General features: G+C 33.2%; 1 long non-coding RNA gene and 4 gene segments (V, D, J or C); 1 reads left to right on the top strand and 4 right to left on the bottom strand.

Moving 5' to 3' along the window:
* Window positions 1-3,202: 3,202 nt before the first annotated feature.
* On the bottom strand, window positions 3,203-5,134 carry LOC306846969 (Ig kappa-b4 chain C region-like). The segment is given in 2 exons: window positions 4,899-5,134; window positions 3,203-3,732 (listed from the first exon to the last, which is right to left on the bottom strand).
* A 2,611-nt stretch (window positions 5,135-7,745) lies between these two features.
* On the bottom strand, window positions 7,746-9,623 carry LOC306846968 (Ig kappa-b4 chain C region-like). The segment is given in 2 exons: window positions 9,246-9,623; window positions 7,746-8,326 (listed from the first exon to the last, which is right to left on the bottom strand).
* LOC306846970 lies at window positions 9,578-12,631 on the top strand. Its single transcript, XR_013782126.1, has 4 exons — window positions 9,578-9,648; window positions 9,838-10,201; window positions 10,641-10,701; window positions 11,772-12,631. It is a non-coding gene; the product is annotated as an uncharacterized lncRNA (long non-coding RNA).
* Window positions 12,632-13,601: 970 nt separating this feature from the next.
* Window positions 13,602-14,039, bottom strand: LOC306847455 (Ig kappa-b4 chain C region-like). The segment is given in 1 exon: window positions 13,602-14,039.
* A 3,358-nt stretch (window positions 14,040-17,397) lies between these two features.
* LOC306847454 (Ig kappa-b4 chain C region-like) lies at window positions 17,398-23,333 on the bottom strand. The segment is given in 3 exons: window positions 23,259-23,333; window positions 19,636-19,735; window positions 17,398-18,340 (listed from the first exon to the last, which is right to left on the bottom strand).

The raw sequence follows: 23,333 nt of genomic DNA, 5'->3' as shown, positions 1-23,333 counted from the left end.
TAAAAAAAAAATGCTTGGCTTTAATGATAGGCTAATTACTTAAGAGTTATTTTATATGATTTATATTATTATTAATCCATTACACACAAGCTTTTTTAGTTTAATAGTTATTATAAATCATTTCTTTTAAATGAATGTTAATATACAGATCGTATGTACTATAAATAAGATGTACAATCAATAGATAATGCTTTAAAAATGACTATGTGACCTTACATTTGAGTCTCTATTGCTGTATATTTCCAACTATATAAACTTTAGTTTAAAGTAAAAACTAAAGTTTCACTTGTGACTGCACTGATAAAGAAAGGTCATTTATTTTGTTTGTCCTCTTTCATGAACGTAATTTTTTTCATTGTAAATGAATAATTTACAATGAAAAAATTCATTTAAATTCATCATATTCTTCAATCCTTTAACCTTTAGCAAAACCTTTAATCTTTAACCTTTAACCAAGGCTTGTGATTGGCTGTTCGGCAGTGATGTCTCACTTTCATGTGCACGTGCTCCACAAACTCAGGATCAAAGCCTAAGCTGACAAAGAAAGTTGATAATCAGCATCATGGTACCAACAAAGCCAGATTCGAGTGGTTTGGTTTTGTCAACTCCAAACTATTCCTGTAACTCTGAATTTGTTCAACTACCATCATGGTACAGGCCCCTGCTGTAAGATTTGTTGATGCTTCTAAACAAAACATGCTACTTGTTTGGTTTATTGTTCATTCTTACCTGTTTGGCACCATACGGTACCATTTTACTTTTTTGAGTTATTAAAATGTTATGTTTGTTTGTTGTTGTTGCTTGAAAATAAATGATTACTCTGTTTCCTACTTGTTTTTCCCTACAGCCTTGTCAGATTTATCAGATTTTGACATCTTTGGTGTTGTCTTTTGGCATCTAGTCTCATCAAACACAAATGTTTTATTTATTTATGTTTTAACTTTTTAACAATTTTAACTTGTGATAAAATCTAAAACTTAAGAGTTTAAGTTCATTACAACGATGGTTTATAGACTTCAGCTTAAATGCAGCCACTGAGTACTACATCCAAATAGTGGCTATTGATATTTTTGATATTTAGATTTTTTTTATGCCATCAAATGATACCAGATGTCACCAAAACAATTTTTAGGTTTTGGCTGTCTGAATTTACTGGAATTATTATTATTTTTTTAATTAAATTTTAAATATAATATAAAAATAAGCATATTTTACATAAAAAGATGATCATTTTAGAGGTAAATGAATTCAATAAACACCAAAAATTGCATACATTGATAGTTTTTCTTTTTTTTGAAGATAGTGATATGACATTTATAAAAAATAAAATAAAATTGGGATCACATCTGAGACCTTTGTGGAGAAATTTGGGCTGTTATACAAAGGATGCTTGAGGGTTCAATTTTTTCACTCTTCATAAGGACCCTACACCAAATTTTCATGTCTCCAGCAGAACAACAATAAAGTCAGTTATATTGATTAACGACTTTTATTGATCACTAATATCATTAGAATTTTTCAAGAAAAACTAAATATCTGACTCATCCAGATTACCAGATGAAATTTCCTTGACTGAAAGAGAGGTTGTAGTTCTCAGAAAGAGCATTTACATTGTGAATTCACTTTGCATTGAATTGTATGCTTCAGTGCTCTGGAGGTATTTATAGATCTGTGACTTTATGATTTTATTATTGACAGCTCTCCTTCATGATAACAGATCCTAAAGCAAACATGACTTTAATATCTGTCATTATTTGGACACTCATAACCTGCATCTGCAGTAAGTATATAGAACTTCATATCATCAGCTGATCTACAGAAAACTATAGGAAATAAGCAATCCACAGATTCACATGTGCTGAAATTAACATGTAGTTTAGACTTAAATTCTTACAAATACTGTATATGCATTAATTAACCTATATTATTTCTTATAATTATGTTTTTACCTGAGAATGTGCAGTGAAAATTATATTAAAATGATTAAAATTGATCTTCAAGTCAAGTTATTCATTGTCATTGTATAAGGTAAACGTGCAAAAAATACTTAGTCTTTGTAGTACAGCAGTAAGAAATAAAGTGTGCTCAGTCTGAGAGATGCCTTATAACTAAATGTGCTCATTAGTTTTATATTATTCTTTTGTGTTTTCTGTCTCTCTTCAGGTTCTGTAGGGCAGATTCTGACTCAATCTGAAGATCAAACTGTGCAGCCTGATCAGACTGTCACTATTCAGTGTAATCATAATAATAATAATAATAATAATTCATTACATTTATATAGCGCTTTTCTGCTTTTCTAAGCACTCAAAGCGCTCTACATTGTGAGGGGTGGTGTCTCCTCGTCCACCACCAGTGTGCAGCATCCATAAACCAGCAATAAGCTGTGCTAAACCACAGACCTCTCAGTATTGCATGTCCTGGTACCATCAGATTCCTGGAGAAGCTCCTAAACTCCTGATCTATTACACAACAGACAGAGCTTCAGGTGTTTCTTCTAGATTCAGTGGCAGTGAAAGTGGAAACCACATGGATTTTACTCTGACCATCAGTGGAGTCCAGCCTGAAGATTCAGGAGTTTATTACTGTCAGAGTGAACACAGTAAGACAGGTGACTCAAAGAACCCAGACTGGGTGTTCACACAGTGTAGAAGCATCATACAAAAACCTCTCTGTGTGATACAGCAACACTGCAGCTTTGAGCTTCTGCAGATGTTGATCTTGAAGATCATTATCCACATCACTGACTTTACACACACAAATACACAAATAGAAACTCTCTTTAATGCTACTGAACTGTTGATGTTCATTATTGTCACACATTCCTCAACACATTCTGCATATTCTATTAATAACAAACATCAGAATGCCTCAATAAGTTTTCCACATGATTTGAAATCCAATACAATCCATCCAACCTTGATGAAAGAAAGCTTACTGTGGCCAATGCAACTTTTCATATACATTCTTTAACTCCATGATTAATCCATGAACCCATTTTTAGTTTTGTCTTGTTCGGAGCAATCACAGGTTTTCCCTGGTATTTTTTTTATTTTTTTTAAGAGAAAAAAATAGAAACCAGAAGCATTTTCTTTTCTTGTGATGTTGATGTTTAACTCCATAAATGATAAAAGCACATAAAATAATAACATCAAAATAAAATGAATTAAATACAATTAAGGACAAAATAATCATTCAAACAATTAATGATTCATAAAGCTTTTATTTGGCAAAAAAATAAAGAAAACATAGTTGGTCATATGTGTTAAAACAGGATTTAAAAAGATTACCATGCAAAGAAAATACAGTAATGTTTGTTCTTTATTAGGACTGTGTGTGGGTGGGTGAGTGAGAGCACAAATGAATATGCATGCCTTTAATCTATGTGCTTTTGTGTTGTATGTGTTTCACTTGTCATCATTGCACTGCTGTGTGTGTTGAGGCTCTTAGTCACTGCATTGTGGGACGGGTACGTGGCGTCACAGCTGATGGTTGTTGCTCTGCTCCACTCACTCTCAGTGAGGCTCAGGCTGCTGCTCCAGCTGTACAGTCCATCCTTCTGCAGCTGACCGGGACTCAGATTGACACCAGAGCTCCTGCTGCTGCCGTCCACCTTCCAGCTCAGCTTCCAGTCAGAGGGGAATCCCTTACTGGCCACACACAGCACTGTAGCCTTACCCTGCTGCAGCTCGTCTCTGGAGGGAGGCAGCACCGTGAGAGCGGGAGGAGCAGCAGCTAAAGAGAGACACAGAAACTGTGAGGTTTCACTCTTCTGAAAAACAGCTCTATCAGTCTTTCTGAGTGTCTTTCACTTCCCTTTAAGAGATTCAAAGTTAATCAAGCAGATCTGAAGCGCAGCAGCCCATAAAAACATATTTTATCAGCCATCATACATATATCTATATTTAAATTTAATACAATTTATTCATTATAAATAATGTTACAGTATATTATTGTTTCTGTCCTCATTTGTCTAAATTATTGTTCAATTATTGTTAAAAATGTATTATACTGTATTTCTTACAGTTATAGCTTCTTTTAGTTTGAAAACTAGACTAGAAGAATACATACTGTATTGTTGTCTCATGTGACATTCAATAAAAAAAGTCATTAAAAAATATTTTTGTGGACTTATTGTGAATTATTGTGGTCTTAGTATTGTTGTTTTTTTAATGGAAAATGGTTCAAGTTGTGAAGCAGATCTTAAGTGCAACAACCTGTAAAAACATTATTCCCCATATTAAAATATTCAGTGTTTATAAAAACCAAGATTTCTAACTATATGAGACTTAAATTTATATATTGGACCTTTCTGGTTTGTATTCTGAAGAATATTAGTTATTATAATATTATCAGTCTTTAAATAGAAAATAATTTTGTATTTGATACAAAGGTGTTTTATTTTGATCCTATATACATTAAATGTTTTCTCCTTGAAAAATGTAAATATGGAAGAAATGTATTTTCAGTTAATAATTTCTCATTCAGAGTCAATGCAGATTTTTATATTTGTTTGTTGCCCCATTTTACGGTCCTTATTTATAGTAACTGACATTGTTGGAGTTGAAGTTTATTTGCTTTTCTACTTAGCGATACTGAGAATGAATTAATGCAGAATTAATGCATCTGAAACAGTAGTTAGACATATTATTTCTATTTCTTGTGAAGTATATACAAAAATCTATAAAATACATATATTTTTATTTACCATTCAAATAGATAAAAAGGTCATCAAGATGAACTAGTTATTTTGAACCCGTTCAGAAGACATAAGTATATATGCCTATAGTGATGTCACAAAAGGCAAAAAATGTCTGAGGATAGACCTTTGTTATTTGAGTAACTCTTCTTATAGAAATAGAAATAGAAATAGAAATAGAAATAGAAAGAGATTTACTTACTTCCAACTGAGAGTAGGGTGCCTCCACCGAACATGTACCACAGTGATGCAAAAAAATAAAAAATAAAAATCTTAGTTGTTTTTTATTTTATTAATGTCAATTAGTTAAATGCTGCATGTATGTATTTTGATAGTTTCAGAGGTAAATTCCAGGATGCATCTGAATGTGTTTTTGAAAGTGTTTTGCATATTAACTGAAGACTGTGCTTAAAACTCCACTGATGATTATTAGTGTGTGACACTGACGAACACACACATAACAAACAATGATTTCTCTTATTCTAATGCTGGGGACACTGGGTCTGCTTGCTCAAGGTTCAACAATATATTTTCTACATTATGGAATTAATCATTTGTATGTATATATATATATATATATATATATATATATATATATATATATTAATGTGTGCTTTCTTTTTAATTGTAGTTAGCTTGACTGCTTTATAACAGACCCACATTTCTCTTTATCTGCATTCTGAATTATTTGTAATATTTGTTTTTGCATTCTCTCTCTCAGTGTCTCATGAAGAGGTTCAGTCTCCTGAGTCTCTGTCTGCTAAAGCAGATGATTCTGTCTCTATCAGCTGCACTGGGACCAGCGGAGTTGGAAGAGACATGAGCTGGTATCTTCTGAAAACTGGAGAAGCTCCTAAACTCCTGATCTACAAAGTCAGTCAACGTCAATCTGGAGTCCCAGATCGGTTCAGTGGAAGTGGATCTGAACCTGATTTCACACTGAACATACGTGGAGTCCAGCCTGAGGATGCAGGAGTTTATTACTGTATGGGGTATTATAGTGGTGGAGTGTGCACACAGTGAGACAGCATCGTACAAAAACCTCCCTCAGTCAGACAGCAAAGAGAATATGAGAACTATTTCAGGCAAGTTTCCCTGTATAATTAAACAACAGTTAAAGCAGTACTGAATATTTTCTAAAGTATTCAACAATCTGTTCACTTTAATTGTCATTTTAGATTTCAGTAAAAATTTATTTAAGTGAAATGTTGAGCATCATTGTGGACAGAAGCTTATGCTTAAAGGCTGGAATCATAAGAGTTATTATCTGCAGCATGAAAATACTTCACAAGTTCACATTACACTGTATATAAACATGTGAACTCATGTCATCAAAACATACTCAAATGATTCTCTTTTAAGTTACATTTTCAATATTAATATTTACTGTTAGTTTCTTTACCACAACATATATACAGTCTAATTTATTTAAAATCATATGCTATAAAAGAAAGGATCAAACATGAAAAAGATATATATGTATTTGTTAAGCCTAAATATAACCCGCTTCTCTATTCCTAAAATCTCTTTAGTTGACAACAAGGATCAACAAGGATGCTGATATAGGAACTAGTGTGAAATGGCAAAATCATGGTAACGTGGTCCTTCTGCAGCACACTGATACTCAGAGTCGCTGACTTCCAGAATCACTGAAATCATATGTCGACATGAAACAAGGATAGAGAAAAGCTAGAAACTGAGAAGTTTCATTCTTCTTAAAATCATTTCTGTCAGTCACTCTAAGTGTCTTTCACTTCCCTTGCACCTGAAAAGTGAATCAAGCACATCTGAGCCCATCAAAACAGCTTTCAGCTCAATTCAAACACAGGCCTTTATTTGGTGTTCATAATATTTTCAGATCTAGACCACACCTGAGTCGCAATGTTGAAAGGGGCTTGTCGATGTGAAACATGGCAGCAGATAAGTCTGTTGTGAATGGTAATAAGATTTTTTTTTGTGCTGTATCTTAATAATTTTAGGGCGCTATGTATGAAAGAGCTTAAAAATAACCCACAATATTCTCTAAAAATGTAAGTTACACAGTATTACCTGTTATTTTTTTATTAGAAGTATTAGCAACAAATAAGTTTCTAATATTTATAATTATAAGGCTAAATGATCCCATTAAAATGGAGTATTTTAATAGTTTAAAATTAAAAGTGAAACAAATGCAAAATATGGGAAAATGTTTGCCTTCAAAATGTGACACTGTCAGTTGACTCTTTGTCTCTTAACGATATTAATAAATACTTACGTAAAATACAGCAGCATAACTCATTTTTATTCAGAACATTTCCCAAATGTATGCCTTACTACACATAAGAATTACTTTTCAAATTGTCTTAGATATACTTTATTAAATGTAGCTAAAACAATGATTAAAATGCCATGTTAACATAAATATCTCTTTTAATGTATTTATTATTTTAAATGATAAATTATGGTATTCCGTATTTTAAATATTAAAATACTCATGCTGCTCATATAATCACAACATTCACAGTATCACAAATCCCCCCCACAAATGCACACACATTTTTTTAATCAAATGTGACCCTGGACCACAAAACCAATCATAAGTGTAATTGTTTTGAAATTGAGATTTATACATCATCTTAAAGCGAAAAATAAATAACCTTTGGATGTATGGATTGTTAGGATAGGACAATATTTGACAGAGACACAACTATTTGAAAATCTGGAATCTGAGGGTGTGAAAAAACCTAATAATACTGAGAAAATTGCCTTTAAAATTGTCAAAATGAAGTCCTTAGTAATGCATATTACAAATCAAAAATTAAGTTTTAATATATTTACGGTAGGAAATTTTCTAAATATCTTCATGGAACATGATCTTTACTTAATATCCTAATGATTTTTGGCATAAAAGAAAAATAGATCATTTTGACCCAAACAATGTATTGTTGGCTATTGCTACAAATATACCCCAGCGACTTTAGACTGGTTTTGTGGTTCAGGGTCACATCAATTTATAAGAACTAATACATTTTTAATGTTTAATATCATAGTAAGAAGTCAACACCATATTTGAGTCAAAATGCTTTTATTTGACAGCAATAATAAATGAAACATACATAGCATTGCAGTTATATAATTCTAACAGATAAGAATTTATGAGCAATATACTAACAGCATGAAAGATTAGTCACTGAGCAGTGCCTGATTTAGGACTTTGTGTGTGTGTGTATGTGTGTGTGTGTGTGTGTGTGTGTATGTGTGTGTGTGTGTGTGTGTGTGTGTGTGTGTGTGTGCGTGCATGTGTGTTTGTGTGTGTGTGTGTGTGTGTGTTTCATTTATCGCACTGCTGTGTGTTGATGCTCTTGGTGACTGCATTGTGGGACGGGTACGTGGCGTCACAGCTGATGGTTGTTGCTCTGCTCCACTCACTCTCAGTGAGGCTCAGGCTGCTGCTCCAGCTGTACAGTCCATCCTTCTGCAGCTGACCGGGACTCAGATTGATACCAGAGCTCCTGCTGCTGCCGTCCACCTTCCAGCTCAGCTTCCAGTCAGAGGGGAATCCCTTACTGGCCACACACAGCACTGTAGCCTTACCCTGCTGCAGCTCATCTCTGGAGGGAGGCAGCACCGTGAGAGCGGGAGGAGCAGCAGCTAAAGAGAGACACAGAAACTGTGAGGTTTCGTTCTTCTGAAAAACAGCTCTATCAGTCTTTCTGAGTGTCTTTCACTTCCCTTTAAGAGATTCAAAGTTGATCAAGCAGATCTGAGTGCAACAGTCCATAAAAACACATTTATTGACGGACAATATTCAGATTTTAGACAATCAGTATTCTTTATAATATACGGTAACACTATACAATAAGGTTTAATTTGTTAACCTTAAGTTTATAAAACTATAGTTAACAAAAACTAACATGAAAAAATACAGCAAAACATGCTAACATGAGCTAACATGAACTTACAATGAACAGTTATTAATAAAGATTATTGATAGCCATATCAAATATATTGCTTATTGTTAATTGGCTAATGCATTAGGTTAGTGTAAAAAAAAACAAGATGCATAACTATATCAGACTAAAATGTACATACTGGTTTTAAATAGCTAGCTCTCAGATTCTGATTTGTAATAGCATACTCACACTTTAAAAATTAAATTATTTTGTGTTTTATTCAATTAATATTACATTGCAAATGAACATTTTGTATTTTGTTTCTATATTAAAAATATCCAAGTGTAAAATAAAAAAAGCATTTTTATTAGACAATCATTAGACAATTAGATTTATAATTTGATATATAAGAATATATTTAAATATGTAACTGACATCTAAAACAGGAGAAAGATGTAGTTGGTATATTTCTCATGTGAAACACATAAAAAAGAATATCAAAAGAATCAAGAATATACTAACAATTTTACTAATTAGAAAAATAAATTATTGATTGTGATCATGTTACAGATCAGATTTTTTTTTCTTTTTTTATCCTTGTTTGTTCTTGTATCTCTTGTTCTGTGCTTTTCCTTTTTTTATAAATATTTTTTTTAAATAGAAAGAGATTTACTTACTTCCAACTGAGAGTCGAGTTCCTCCACCGAATGTGTACCACAGTGATACAAACCCAATCAACAGCTGTACAAAAACCTCCTGCACTAAAACTGACACTGACATCAACACTCACAAAAACACTGACACTGCCCTTAAGACTGACGCTAATAATGCATTTTAGTCTAAATCAGTCGCATCAAGAACCGAAATAAACTGTTAATAAATAAAATGCTGCAAATGTATTTTTATTAATTTTGAGGTAAATTCCAGGATGCATCTGAATGTGTTTTTGAAAGTGTTTTGCATATTAACTGAAGACTGTGCTTAAAACTCCACTGATGATTATTAGTGTGTGACACTGACGAACACACACATAACAAACAATGTTCTCTCTTATTCTAGTGCTGGGGACACTTGCTCAAGGTATAAAAATATATATTTTTACATAATGACAAAAAAAAAAACTGCGCAATTTTCTTTTTCAAGAATTTTAATTTGTGCTTTGCTTTTTATTTTGTAGTGTATTTAATTTAACAGTTTTATAGAAGGCATGCATGTCTATTTGCTTGTATTTTAAAGAATTGTAATATTTGTTTTTGATCTCTCTCTCAGTGTCTCATGAAGAGGTTCAGTCTCCCGAGTCTCTGTCTGTTAAAGCAGATGATTCTGTCTCTATCAGCTGCACTGGGACCAGCGGAGTTGGTGATGACATGAGCTGGTATCTGCAGAAACCTGGAGAAGCTCCTAAACTCCTGATCTACACAGCCAGTAAACGTCAATCTGGAGTCCCAGATCGGTTCAGTGGAAGTGGATCTGAACCTGATTTCACACTGAACATACGTGGAGTCCAGCCTGAGGATGCAGGAGTTTATTACTGTATGGGGGTTTATAGTGGTCCAGTGTTCACACAGTGAAACAGCATCGTACAAAAACCTCCCCCAGTCAGACAGCAAAGAGAATATGAGAACTATTTCAGGCAAGTTTCCCTGTATAATTAAACAACAGTTAAAGCAGTAATGAAGATTTTCTAAAGTATTCAACAATCTATTCACTTTAATTGTCATTTTAGATTTCAGTAAAAAATTATTTAAGTGAAATGTTGAGCATCATTGTGGACAGAAGCTTATGCTTAAAGGCTGGAATCATAAGAGTTATTATCTGCAGCATGAAAATACTTCACATTACACTGTATATGAACATGTGAACTCAAGCCATCCAAACATACTCAAATGATTCTCTTTTAAGTTACATTTTCAATATTAATATATACTGTTAGTTTTGTTACCACAACATATATACAGTCTAATTTATTTAAAATCATATGCTATAAAAGAAAGGATCAAACATGAAAAAGATATATATGTATTTGTTAAGCCTAAATATAACCCGTTTCTCTATTCCTAAAATCTCTTTAGTTGACAACAAGGATCAACAAGGATGCTGATATAGGAACTAGTGTGAAATGGCAAAATTATGGTAACGTGGTCCTTCTGCAGCACACTGATACTCAGAGTCGCTGACTTCCAGAATCACTGAAATCATATGTCGACATGAAACAAGGATAGAGAAAAGCTAGAAACTGAGAAGTTTCATTCTTCTTAAAATCATTTCTGTCAGTCACTCTAAGTGTCTTTCACTTCCCTTGCACCTGAAAAGTGAATCAAGCACATCTGAGCCCATCAAAACAGCTTTCAGCTCAATTCAAACACAGGCCTTTATTTGGTGTTCATAATATTTTCAGATCTAGACCACACCTGAGTCGCAATGTTGAAAGGGGCTTGTCGATGTGAAACATGGCAGCAGATAAGTCTGTTGTGAATGGTAATAAGATTTTTTTTGTGCTGTATCTTAATAATTTTAGGGCGCTATGTATGAAAGAGCTTAAAAATAACAGACAATATTCTCTAAAAATGTAAGTTACACAGTATTACCTGTTATTTTTTAATAGAAGTACTAGCAACAAATAAGTTTCTAATATTTATAATCCAAACAAAGAATTTAGTGATAATTCTGATGGTAATTTTATGTAATAAATAAATATTTATGTGCAACCAATCGTAGTTTTCACATTTCTCAGGTCTTTTTAATGGAATAAATATAATCAGCCATTTCAAAGTGTCTTGTGAATCTCACACCAGTAATGCTGACTTAAGTAAGTTACAAGTAAAAAAAAAAAAAAGTATTTAACTGTGTGTGTGTATCATTACTTAGACAAAGGACTATTATTATTGCAGAAATATACAGTACAACACTTGCATAATTATTGTTAATTATTTTAATTATTTTCACATTATGCACTCCATTCAAACACTTCATTTGGCTCTATAATGACAAATATGGGGCATGAAATTGCAACCTGTGTCCAGCCTTCAGTTGGATAATTGTAAAATAAGGAACAGATTTTATAAACTGGTCATATACAGTGCTTTGCATAGACAGCGACAGGGATCTGAAAATGTTTATAGGTCAGCTTAACTCTTCACTGAGCTTCATATAAAATAATATATTATGTAATAATCTGTGCTGTTATCCCTTGTTCTACACAGGTTGTTTTGGACAAATCGTTGTGACTCAGTCTGAGGTTAAATCAGTCCAACCTGGTCAAACCATCTCTATTGACTGTAAAGTTGATACTGTGATTTACAAAAATGAGCATGGCAGGGTCTCTAAAGGGCGTTATTCTGTATCTCGGTACAGTCAAAATCCTGAACAGGCTCCCAGACTCTTGGTTTATTATACAAAACTCAGGAATTCCATCAAGATTCAGTGGCAGTGGACAAGGAAATGGTCTTGACTTTATTCTGACCGTCAGTGATGTCCATCTTGAAGAAGCAGGAGATTATTACTGTCAGAGTTACCATGAAATCAGTGGTAAAGCAGTGTTCACACAGTGAAACGTTCCTAAAACCTTCCTTGGACAGGTTACTAACTTCTTCTGAGGCAGCTGCAAGTGCTTAGAGGATCAAACACAATGACACACAAGCACTCACATAGTTCATGTATTTAATATAATTAATCATTCAAACCAACCACATATTTCCAGAAATGTATATTCCACCCTCATTCACCTGTAAAATGTATTTCCATACTATTTATTTATTTATTTCACTTGTGAATGTATAGTGTAGGTTTATCATTGAGCTCTGTCTGTAAACTGAAAACATATTTCTCAGCGGCCTCTATGAATAAAATTCACAAATTTTGTCTATTTTTGTCTTTCCAATAACCTGTTTGTATATTTCAAAATAATTTTTTATAAGTCTAAATGATCCCATTAAAATGGAGTATTTTAATAGTTTAAAATTAAAAGTGAAACAAATGCAAAATATGGGAAAATGTTTGCCTTCAAAATGTGACACTATCAGTTGACTCTTTGTCTCTTAACGATATTAATAAATACTTACGTAAAACACAGCAGCATAACTCATTTTTATTCAGAACATTTCCCAAATTTATGCCTTACTACACATAAGAATTACTTTTCAAATTGTCTTAAATATCTTATTGTAGATTTCGGCCCTAATGTAGTAAAAAATACTTAATTAAATGTAGCTAAAACAATGATTAAAATGACATGTTAACATAAATATCTCTTTTAATGTATTTATTATTTTAAATGATAAATTATGGTATTCAGTATTTATATATCATAAGGGTAAATGTTTTGATATTGAGATTTATACAACACCTGACAGCTAAATAAGCTTTCCATTGATGTATGGTTTGTTAGGATAGGACTATATTTGACAGAGACACAGCTATTTGAAAATCTGGAATCTGAGGGTACGAAAAAAACTAATAATACTGAGAAAATTGCCTTTAAAGTTGTCCAAATGAAGTTCTTAGCAATGCACATTACTAATCAAAAATTAAGTTTTAAAATATAATTACGGTAGAATATTTACTAAATATCTTCATGGAACATGATCTTTATTTAATATCCTAATGATTTTTGGCATAAAAGAAAAATAGATAATTTTGACCCATACAATGTATTGTTGGCTATTGCTACAAATATACTCCAGCGACTTAAGACTGGTTTTGTGGTTCAGAGTCACATCAATTTATAAGAACTAATGCATTTTTAACATAATGAATACATTTTTAATATTTAATATCACAGTAAGAAGTCAACACCATATTTGAGTCAAAATGCTTTTATTTGGCAGCAATAAAAAACTAATAATAAATTAAACATACATAGCATTGCAGTTATAGAATTCTAACAGATAAGAATTTATGAGCAATATACTAACATCATGAAAGATTAGTCACTGAGCAGTGCCTGATTTAGGACTTTGTGTGTGTGTGTGTGTGTGTGTGTGTCTGCGTGCGTGTGTGTGTGTGTGTGTGTGTGTGTGTGTGTGTGTGTGTGTTCATTTATCGCACTGCTGTGTGTTGATGCCCTTGGTGACTGCATTGTGGGACGGGTACGTGGCGTCACAGCTGATGGTTGTTGCTCTGCTCCACTCACTCTCAGTGAGGCTCAGGCTGCTGCTCCAACTGTACAGTCCATCCTTCTGCAGCTGACCGGAACTCAGATTGACACCAGAGCTCCTGCTGCTGCCGTCCACCTTCCAGCTCAGCTTCCAGTCAGAGGGGAATCCCTTACTGGCCACACACAGCACTGTAGCCTTACCCTGCTGCTGCTCGTCTCTGGAGGGAGGCAGCACCGTGAGAGCGGGACGAGCCGCAGCTAAAGAGAGTTTCACTCTTCTGAAAAACAACTCTATCAGTCTTTCTGAGTGTCTTTCACTTCCCTTTAAGAGATTCAGAGTTAATGAAACAGATCTGAACAGCCTGAAATAGCACATTTTACCAGCAGTCACACATATGCCTATATTTAGAGTTAAAACAATTTTTCATTATAATGTTACATTATGGTTTCTGTCCTCATTTGTTCAAATTGTTAAATTATTTTGTAAAAAATCTTCTGTATTACTTAGCTGCTTGTAGTTTGAATACTACAACACATTTCTGTCTCATGTGACATTCAATAAAAATGTAATTTAATAAAATGGTTTAATCAATCAGCACTGTAAAATGTTGCTGCAATTAGTTATATCAACTTAAAATTTTTGTAGATAACTCAAATATACAACATAACGAAACCAAACTGAAGTTAACTTATAATTTAAAGTAAAGCATGAACTCTTCATTTTTTTTTTACTTGAAACAATACATTATTATTTATTTTAATGTTGAAGTCCAACGGCATAAAAACACATTAGTATCAGTATTCATATTCATACATTGTGTTTATAAAAATCAAGATTTAAAAATGTATTTTGGATTTATATCTACCTTTCAGGTTTATATTCTGAACAACATAATCAGACTTTAAAAAGAAAACAATAAAATTTCACTTAAAATTTACATGTTTTATTTTGTTCCTATGCATTAAATAAGGAAAAGAAAGGACGTGATGTGGGGCCAAGTACAGATACCCATGCTTGGAATTTGTGCTCTGCATTTAATCCATCCAAGTGCATACACACACACACACACACACACACCATGAACACACAACCGGAGCAGTGTGTCCCTTTTTCTCCTCATGAAAAATTAAAAAAATCTAAGTTCATAATTACACATTCAGATTCATGGTCAAATGTGATCACTAACAATATAGATTTTTATATGCGTTTTTTTGCTCCCTTTTACAGTAATTATATAGTAACTTACAGCTGAAACAGGAATTAGACATATTTCTATTTCATGTGAAGTACATAAACACAATTTTTATGTACCACTCAAATAGATAAAAAAGGTCATTAAAGTAAACTAATTATTTTGAAGCTGTGCTTGTAGTCATGTCACACAAAAATGTCAGAGAATAACTTAAATTTACACTTCTTCTATTAGACTGTTCTTCTTATTATTGTTATTACTAACTAAATTACTAACAGAAATAGAAATAGAAAGAGATTTACTTATTTAGTTGGGTGCCTCCACCGAACATGCGCCACAGTGATACAAACCCAATCAACAGCTGTACAAAAACCTCCTGCATTAAAACTGACACAGACATCAACACTCACACTCACAATAACACCGTAAGACTGTAGCTTAGTTTAGTTTTGCTGCTTAGAAAGGTCAAAATTAGAAATTAACTATTTTTATTTTATTAATGTCAATTAATGAAATGCTGCATGTATGTATTTTGATAGTTTCAGAGGTAAATTCCAGGATGCATCTGAATGTGTTTTTGAAAGTGTTTTGCATATTAACTGAAGACTGTGCTTAAAACTCCACTGATGATTATTAGTGTGTGACACTGACACACACACATAACAAACAATGATTTCTCTTATTCTAATGCTGGGGACACTCTGTCTGCTTGCTCAAGGTTCAAAAATATGTTGGAAAAAATATTATTTTATAATATTTATTTTATACCATTTTAATTTGTGTTTTCTTTTTAGTTTTATTGTGTTTAGGTTGACTGCTTTATAGCTAATGAAAACTGGTCTTTGCTTGTATTTTGAAATAATTGTAATATTTGTTTTTGATCTCTCTCTCAGTGTCTCATGAAGAGGTTCAGTCTCCTGAGTCTCTGTCTGCTAAAGCAGGAGATTCTGTCTCTATCAGCTGCACTGGGACCAGCGGAGTTGGAAGAGACATGAGCTGGTATCTGCAGAAACCTGGAGAAGCTCCTAAACTCCTGATCTACACAGCCAGTAAACGTCAATCTGGAGTCCCAGATCGGTTCAGTGGAAGTGGATCTGAACCTGATTTCACACTGAACATACGTGGAGTCCAGCCTGAGGATGCAGGAGTTTATTACTGTATGGGGGTTTACGAGGGCAGGTGCTCACAGTGAGACAGCATCGTACAAAAACCTCCCTCAGTCTAACAGCAGAGAATATGAGAACACTGAGAAGTTCACAATGTCAGTCAGTTACGATATCAAGTTGTGCTTAATTATGTTTGCAAATATAGATAGTACATCCACAAGATAATACACAATGATGAATTAACCAGAGTTTAGTTCATTATGAATGAAACATGAAATCCATGTGTCTGTTTCAGTATTCACACAAATTTTCATTCATCCTTAGCTGCCCTAATTTGTAGCATTTTGAACAACATTAGTAAAAATTTATTGTAAAATATGACTCTCATTGAAGATGCTAAACTTTAACATTCACATGTTCAAAAGCCACCAACACTTCACTATGAAATGAAACGGTTAGTGGAGTACCTGGGAAACTTTATATATCTTTAATGTATCTCATGTATATGGAAGATCATTGACAGCTTTCCATCCTCCTTCTTCTGTAACTTGATTTAATCCAGACTATTTATTTGTAATTATTTTTAATAATAGTTAACAAGATTTTTCTTTCTTTCTTTCTTTCTTTCTTTCTTTTGGTCACTATGAATAATATGCAAAGAATTTTGTATCAAAATAAATGATTCAAGAATATTTATAATATTTTTGCTTGCTGTCTTCTAGCTAATAATAAATATTTATGTAAGATACAGCAGTTTATTATATTGTAGAGCATTTATATTTGAATGTTTCTCCATCATTTAGTTATCTTTAATGAAATACTAGGAGATTTTAGAATTTATTTTTTTTACTTGCTCAAGGTAAAAACTTATTTTTCTATATTATCTTTTTTTTTTTTTTGCAAAGCTTGTGCTTTGTTTTATTTATTTTTTTAATTACAAATATTTTATCTTGTAATTTGTATTTAAATGTAACACTTAACTTTCTGATCTCTCTCTCAGCATCTCATCAGGAAGTCCAGACTCCTGAGTCTCTGTCTGTTAAAGCAGGAAATTCTGCTTCTAGCTGCACTGCATCTTCTGGAATTAGGTATGACATGAGCTGGTATCTGCTGAAACCTGGAAAAGCTCCCAAACTCCTGATCTACACAACAAGTTACCTTGCATCTGGAGTTTCAGACCGGTTCAGTGGAACTTATTCTGGATATGAATTTACTCTGAACATACGTGAAGTCCAGCTTGAAGATGAAGGAGTTTATTACTGTATGGGGGCCTACAAGGACAGGTGCTCACAGTGAGACAGCATCGTACAAAATCCTCCCTCAGTTTTTTTATATTTTCAATATTAAAATATACTCTACATATCCATGCTGCTCATCACAATATCATACAACCTAAATAAATAATAAACAATAAAAAACAATAAAAGTGTTATTTCATATTTCAGGTGTTTCTTTTTTATTATTTTTAGAAAAATTCAACACCCTATTTTGAGAAAAATTGCTTTTATCTGGCAGCAAGCTTTCAGAGCATCGCAGTTGCAAAATTACAAAAGATACGAATATATGAGTAATAAACTAACAGCATGAAACAGCATACTGACAGTGTGTGTGTATGTATTTCATTCATCGCACTGCTGTGTGTCGAGGCTCTTGGTGACTGCATTGTGGGATGGGTGTATGGTGTCACAGCTAACAGTTAATATAAATAAATATTTAAATGCTTCATTAATTAAATTTACCTAAAATATTTTAACATACAGTAAATATCTCTTTTACTGTAATTGATATTTTCAATATTAAAATATTCCCTCCATGTTGTGTCCTAAAAAGAATTAAAAACCAAAAAATGTGTTATTTCATATTTTAGGTGGTTTTTGTTTTAAAATGTTCATAGAATTCAACATCATATTTGAGACAAAATGCTTTTATTTGGCAGCAAGAATAAAATGATCAACAAAACTTTTATATCATTGCATTTGTAGAATTACAACAGATAAGTAGCCTATATATGAGCAATATACTAACAGCATGAAACAGCATTCTAACAGTGTGTGTGTTTCATTTATCGCACTGCTGTGTGTTGATGCTCTTGGTGACTGCATTGTGGGACGGGTACGTGGCGTCACAGCTGATGGTTGTTGCTCTGCTCCACTCACTCTCAGTGAGGCTCAGGCTGCTGCTCCAACTGTACAGTCCATCCTTCTGCAGCTGACCGGGACTCAGATTGATACCAGAGCTCCTGCTGCTGCCGTCCACCTTCCAGCTCAGCTTCCAGTCAGAGGGGAATCCCTTACTGGCCACACACAGCACTGTAGCCTTACCCTGCTGCAGCTCGTCTCTGGAGGGAGGCAGCACCGTGAGAGTGGGAGGAGCAGCAGCTAAAGAGAGACACAGAAACTGTGAGGTTTCGTTCTTCTGAAAAACAGCTCTATCAGTCTTTCTGAGTGTCTTTCACTTCCCTTTAAAAGATTCAGTGTTAATCAAGCAGATCTGAAGTGCAATAGTCTGTAAAAACATATTTCATCAGCAATCACACACACACACTCATGTTTGTGAGGACATTGCATAGAGTTCCATTTATTTTATGTCATCATATTGATGCTATTTTATATCACCTAACATAACCCCTACCCCTAAACTTACCCATCACATAAACAGAACACTAGATTTAAATAAAAACACATTTTGGATGATTTTTAGGACTTTTTAATAGTGAAGACCAGTAAAAGGTCCTCACTCGTGGGTTGTCAAAGTATTTCATAATATAAGTGAGGGCATTTGGTCCTCACAAGTATCAAAACAAGTACACATACATATAAAATCATAATATATTATTATATTTATTCATTTGTCAGACCTTTTAAGCAAGCAACTTACATTGCATTCTAAGTATACTTTATCAGTTTATGCTTTCCCTCAGAATCAAACCCATGACCTTGGAGTTGCTAGCACCATGCTGTACTGTTTGAGCTGTATGCATGGTTATCTTTAGCATTTCAGGTTTCTATTTTTCATTTGTTCATATTATTATTAGATTATTTCTTGTTAAAAATTCACTGTGCTACAGTTACTTATAGCTGATTGTAGATTGAAAGCAACATCAGATGAAGACATACAGTATGTGACATTCATTTAATTAAAAACGTTTTCATTAATCTAGAATTATTACATTATTACATTATTACACATTAATGAATAATTTACCATTTAATAATAATTAAATAATTTGAATTTTCCATAATTTCTAAACTGTCCAATCTTTTTATGTGTAACAAAATGTTTTAATGTTTTCTTGTTTGCCTCTGTTAAATAGATTTGTAAAAGTGAGTAAAAGACTGCATACTCAAACAGACATTAGCTTTCTATTTCATGCAAAATTAATAAAAACATTATTTTTCTAATAAAATGTACCATTCAGTTGTATAAAAATGCTCAGTAATGAAAAAGGGGCTGTTTTAAATTGGTCTGAAGGAGAAATAAGAAAAGTGTGCATAACTGTCAGACCAGAATAAAACTTTACAATCATTTATTGTTATATTAGTCACTGGTAAATTTAAAATGTGAAGATGTTAAAATGTTAAATGTCATTTTAAAATGTGTTTTAAACATAAACAAATGCTCTCGTTATTTTAATTTAGTGTTTTATTTTTAAAATAGAAATAAATTGACTTACTTCCAACTGAGAGTCGGGTGCCTCCACCGAACGTCCACCACAGTGATACAAACCCTATCAACAGCTGTACAAAAACCTCCTGCACTAAAACTGACACTGACTATAACCTATTTGCTATTCACAGCTGATAGTAAAATAGTTATAAGATAAAGTTTTACTAAATTTAAAAATATATTAAATATTATATAATTATATGAATAATGCAAACATACTGCACTATCAAGAACAAAATAAGCACATCAATACTTTCATGTAAAATAATAGGCATTTAGTTTATTTTAGTTTACTTTTATATCTAAATCTTATTTGGGATTTATAGCCTAATTTACAATCCTGTATTATTTATACAGCAGCAGTCAGTATGTAAACAAAAAAGAACAATAATAATCTCTAAATATTCTACATTGCTACCTAATCTATTCAGGTCCATATTTGGTCATTTTCTTATATTTTATTCTGCACTTACTTTAAACACTCAGGTTGGTTGCTCCAACAAAAATCCACCTTAATGTTTCATTCACCACAAAACAAAAAAAAACAAAAAACTCAAGACCTTTTTTTTGAGACAACCAGACAAGTTTTAATTGAACTTTTTCAAGTTTTTTAATTTAACTACATGATTAATTTATAATTCAAATATGTATATATTTCAAAGCTAATTGTCATATGAGTGAGAAGATTAAGGAAGGGTTTTTCCACCGTGATGATGTTTTGCATTGGCAGCTCATGCATCAGTGCTTTGGAAGTGTTTATAGTGCTGTCAACACTTTTAACAAATGCTGACAACTGTTCACTCTAAAACAGAAGCAAATATGATTCTCTTCATCTGGGCATTTTACTGCATCCATGGTAATTTCATTTTCAAATCAAACTGAAAGACTTTTTTTTCTCATGCACTGATAATTATTTGAATTCAGTTTTATTACTCTCGCAGGTTCTTTTGGGCAGGTTGTCGTGACTCAACCTAAGGCTGAATCAGTTCGGCTCGGTCAAACAGTCTCCATTGACTGTAAGGCCAACACTGTAGTTTATAGGTATCCAGAGGGCTCAGTATCCAAAGATTACTACATCTCCTGGTATCTTCAGAAACCAGATGAAGCCCCTAAACTCCTTATATATTATACAACAATGAAGCCTTCAAGCGCTCCATCTAGAATAAGCGGAGGAGGCAGTTTTCACTCTGGAGGAAATGGTCTTGAATTCACACTGAACATAAGTGATGTCCTTCTTGAAGATGCAGGAGATTATTACTGTATGAGTGTCCATAAGATCGATGACAAATGGGTGTTCACACAGTGAAAACGTGCTGTACAAAAACCTCCCTATACTGACAATCTTCTGAGGCCTGCTGACAGGAGAACAAAAAAGTTTGCAGTGAGATTTTTTATTTTTATTTTTTTGTTTTATATCTAATTAATTCATCTTCCAATCCAGATCTTCCCTATCAAAATCATCATTGGAAATCCTGTTTTTCATATTATATATCTAAGTACCATCAGACAAATCAATTGTACTCCTATACTTCACACAAAGCAGAGAAGCAGAAAAAGTTTTAATTGGAAAAATATTAGAAATAAAATGGATAAATCTTCTTATGTAGTTGTCTCTGTAATCTAAATGTTACCATTTATCCGTATCATATCAAGTTCTGTATATTAGTGACTGAAACATCACCTACAGATCAATTATAATATAAAAGATTTGGGCTATGTAGATATGTGTAAGTAAGTATTACACCAACCCTTGAAAACAGTACAACTTCAAAGAGAAGGGTATTCCCCCAGGCCCCAGTATATCAATCAATCTGAATCAATAGCGCAAATAAAAATTTAAGGAATAAGATAGGATGACAAATTAACAAATAATAATAAAATATTTTATTAATTTATTTTCATTGTTAAATGAACCTGAAATAATATCAAATAAATACAGATCAATTATAAAACAATATATTACCCTTAGTGTGTTTATTTAATTCGTTTCATTTTCCTTTGACTTTTTTTTATTATTATTTTAAAAATCAAATTTGTGTATCAACTTAAATCAATTTATGTACATATTATGTCCAATGGCCAATAAAACCAAACTCAAAGAAAGAAACATGTAATGTTTTACTGCCCTCTACTGGATTCTGAGGCTACGAGAACACACAAATTAGAAGCACGTGACCTCAATGAAACCTTTTCAGTGAAGATGCGTCAACTCCTGAACTAGGTAGCGTTTCTCAAAACCAGGGCTGTCCAAACTCGGTCCTGGAGGGCCGGTGTCCTGCAGAGTTTGGCCCTCCAGGCCCTCCAGGACCGAGTTTGGACAGCCCTGCTCAAAACCATCGTTAGCTAACTATGGTCGTTATTTCCATTGAACTCTATTGGTAACGACAGAACCAATAGATGGTGCCTCTGCTAGGGGCATCACGATTTTATCACGATTCTTTGTCATGTAGGTTTTTCTATTTTGCAAGCTGTTTGAGCATTACAGCCAAAAAAAGTATGGCAGATATTTAGGCCAAAATGGGTGAAGATAAAAATCTTTGTCATTATTTTATCTTTGTTTTTAAAAAATGAGAACAAAGATAAACATTACAAATACACACAATATACAAATAAAATAAACAGTGTTTTATTTTCAGGTACAATAGGTGTATTTAGCAGGAGCATTCAAGAAACTGAATGAACAAATATAAAAATAAAACACTATATAGATTGATTCCTATTAAAGAAACTGTATTAAAGTTTTTCAGTCAAGAGTAGCCTAGTGAGTGATTTTTCTCTTTGTGTTTGGTGATTTATTAACATTAAAGGAATAATTCACCCAAGAAAAGTTGTTTTAAACCTGACTTTCCTTCTTCTGTTGAACATAAACGCTATTTTGAAAAAGGTGGAAAACCAAACAGTTGCAGGACCACAGTAACTTCCATAGTATTTTTTTCCCCCTACTGTCAAAGTCAGTGTGGACCAGCAACTGTTTGGTTACCAGCATTCTTCAAAATATCTTCTTACTGATGTGAATGTATGTGGCACTGTGAAGTATTTATACGGCGGCGCCAGAACTGCAGCTGATAGATACAACAATACAACAATATTTCTTCAAAAGCAGATCGTGGAGACATTTTTATCAGGGCCGCTGCTGGCCAAATGGGTGCCCTAAGCAGGACTATATTGTTGTGCCCCCTCCCTCAAATATTATGGAAGTAAAAAAACAAAACACCTACCATAGGGGTCAAAATAGAACTTTAATAAAATATAAAAGTAAATAAATAAATTGTAATTAAATTATATTATTTACAAATTACAATTGTAGCTCTAGACAGTTACCTATGGCAGTAAAACAGTTGTCTGATTGATTTTATGGTTTCAAGCATTCAGAAATCACACAAAAGCACATGTGTAGCAGTGTTTGTTTGTCTAAATGTTTGACTAATGTTTGCTGAGTTCGACGTTTTTTTAGACAAAATATATTATAACTTGAATCAACCAAGAAGTGGAATTTTTATATTTTTATATTTTAATGCCTCAACTTCCTGGCTAATTGCTGCCCGTTGCCTACACCATCTCACCTGCTAAGTTTTGCTGGATTTGTCTGCTGTTGCTGCCTGCCTGCGCTGACCTGGCTAATCAATTAACCCTCTCTGCATGCTGCTCTTGCTGTTTGGCCTGCATCTCCTTGCTGTTGCTGCTGCCCATGTCTCCCCGCCGCAT

This window comes from Barbus barbus, assembly GCF_936440315.1.
Source record: "Barbus barbus genome assembly, chromosome: 27".
In the NCBI taxonomy this organism is placed as follows: Eukaryota; Metazoa; Chordata; class Actinopteri; order Cypriniformes; family Cyprinidae; genus Barbus; species Barbus barbus.
Note: the sequence above shows the minus strand (reverse complement) of the source record. Positions and strands in the feature narration are given on the sequence as shown.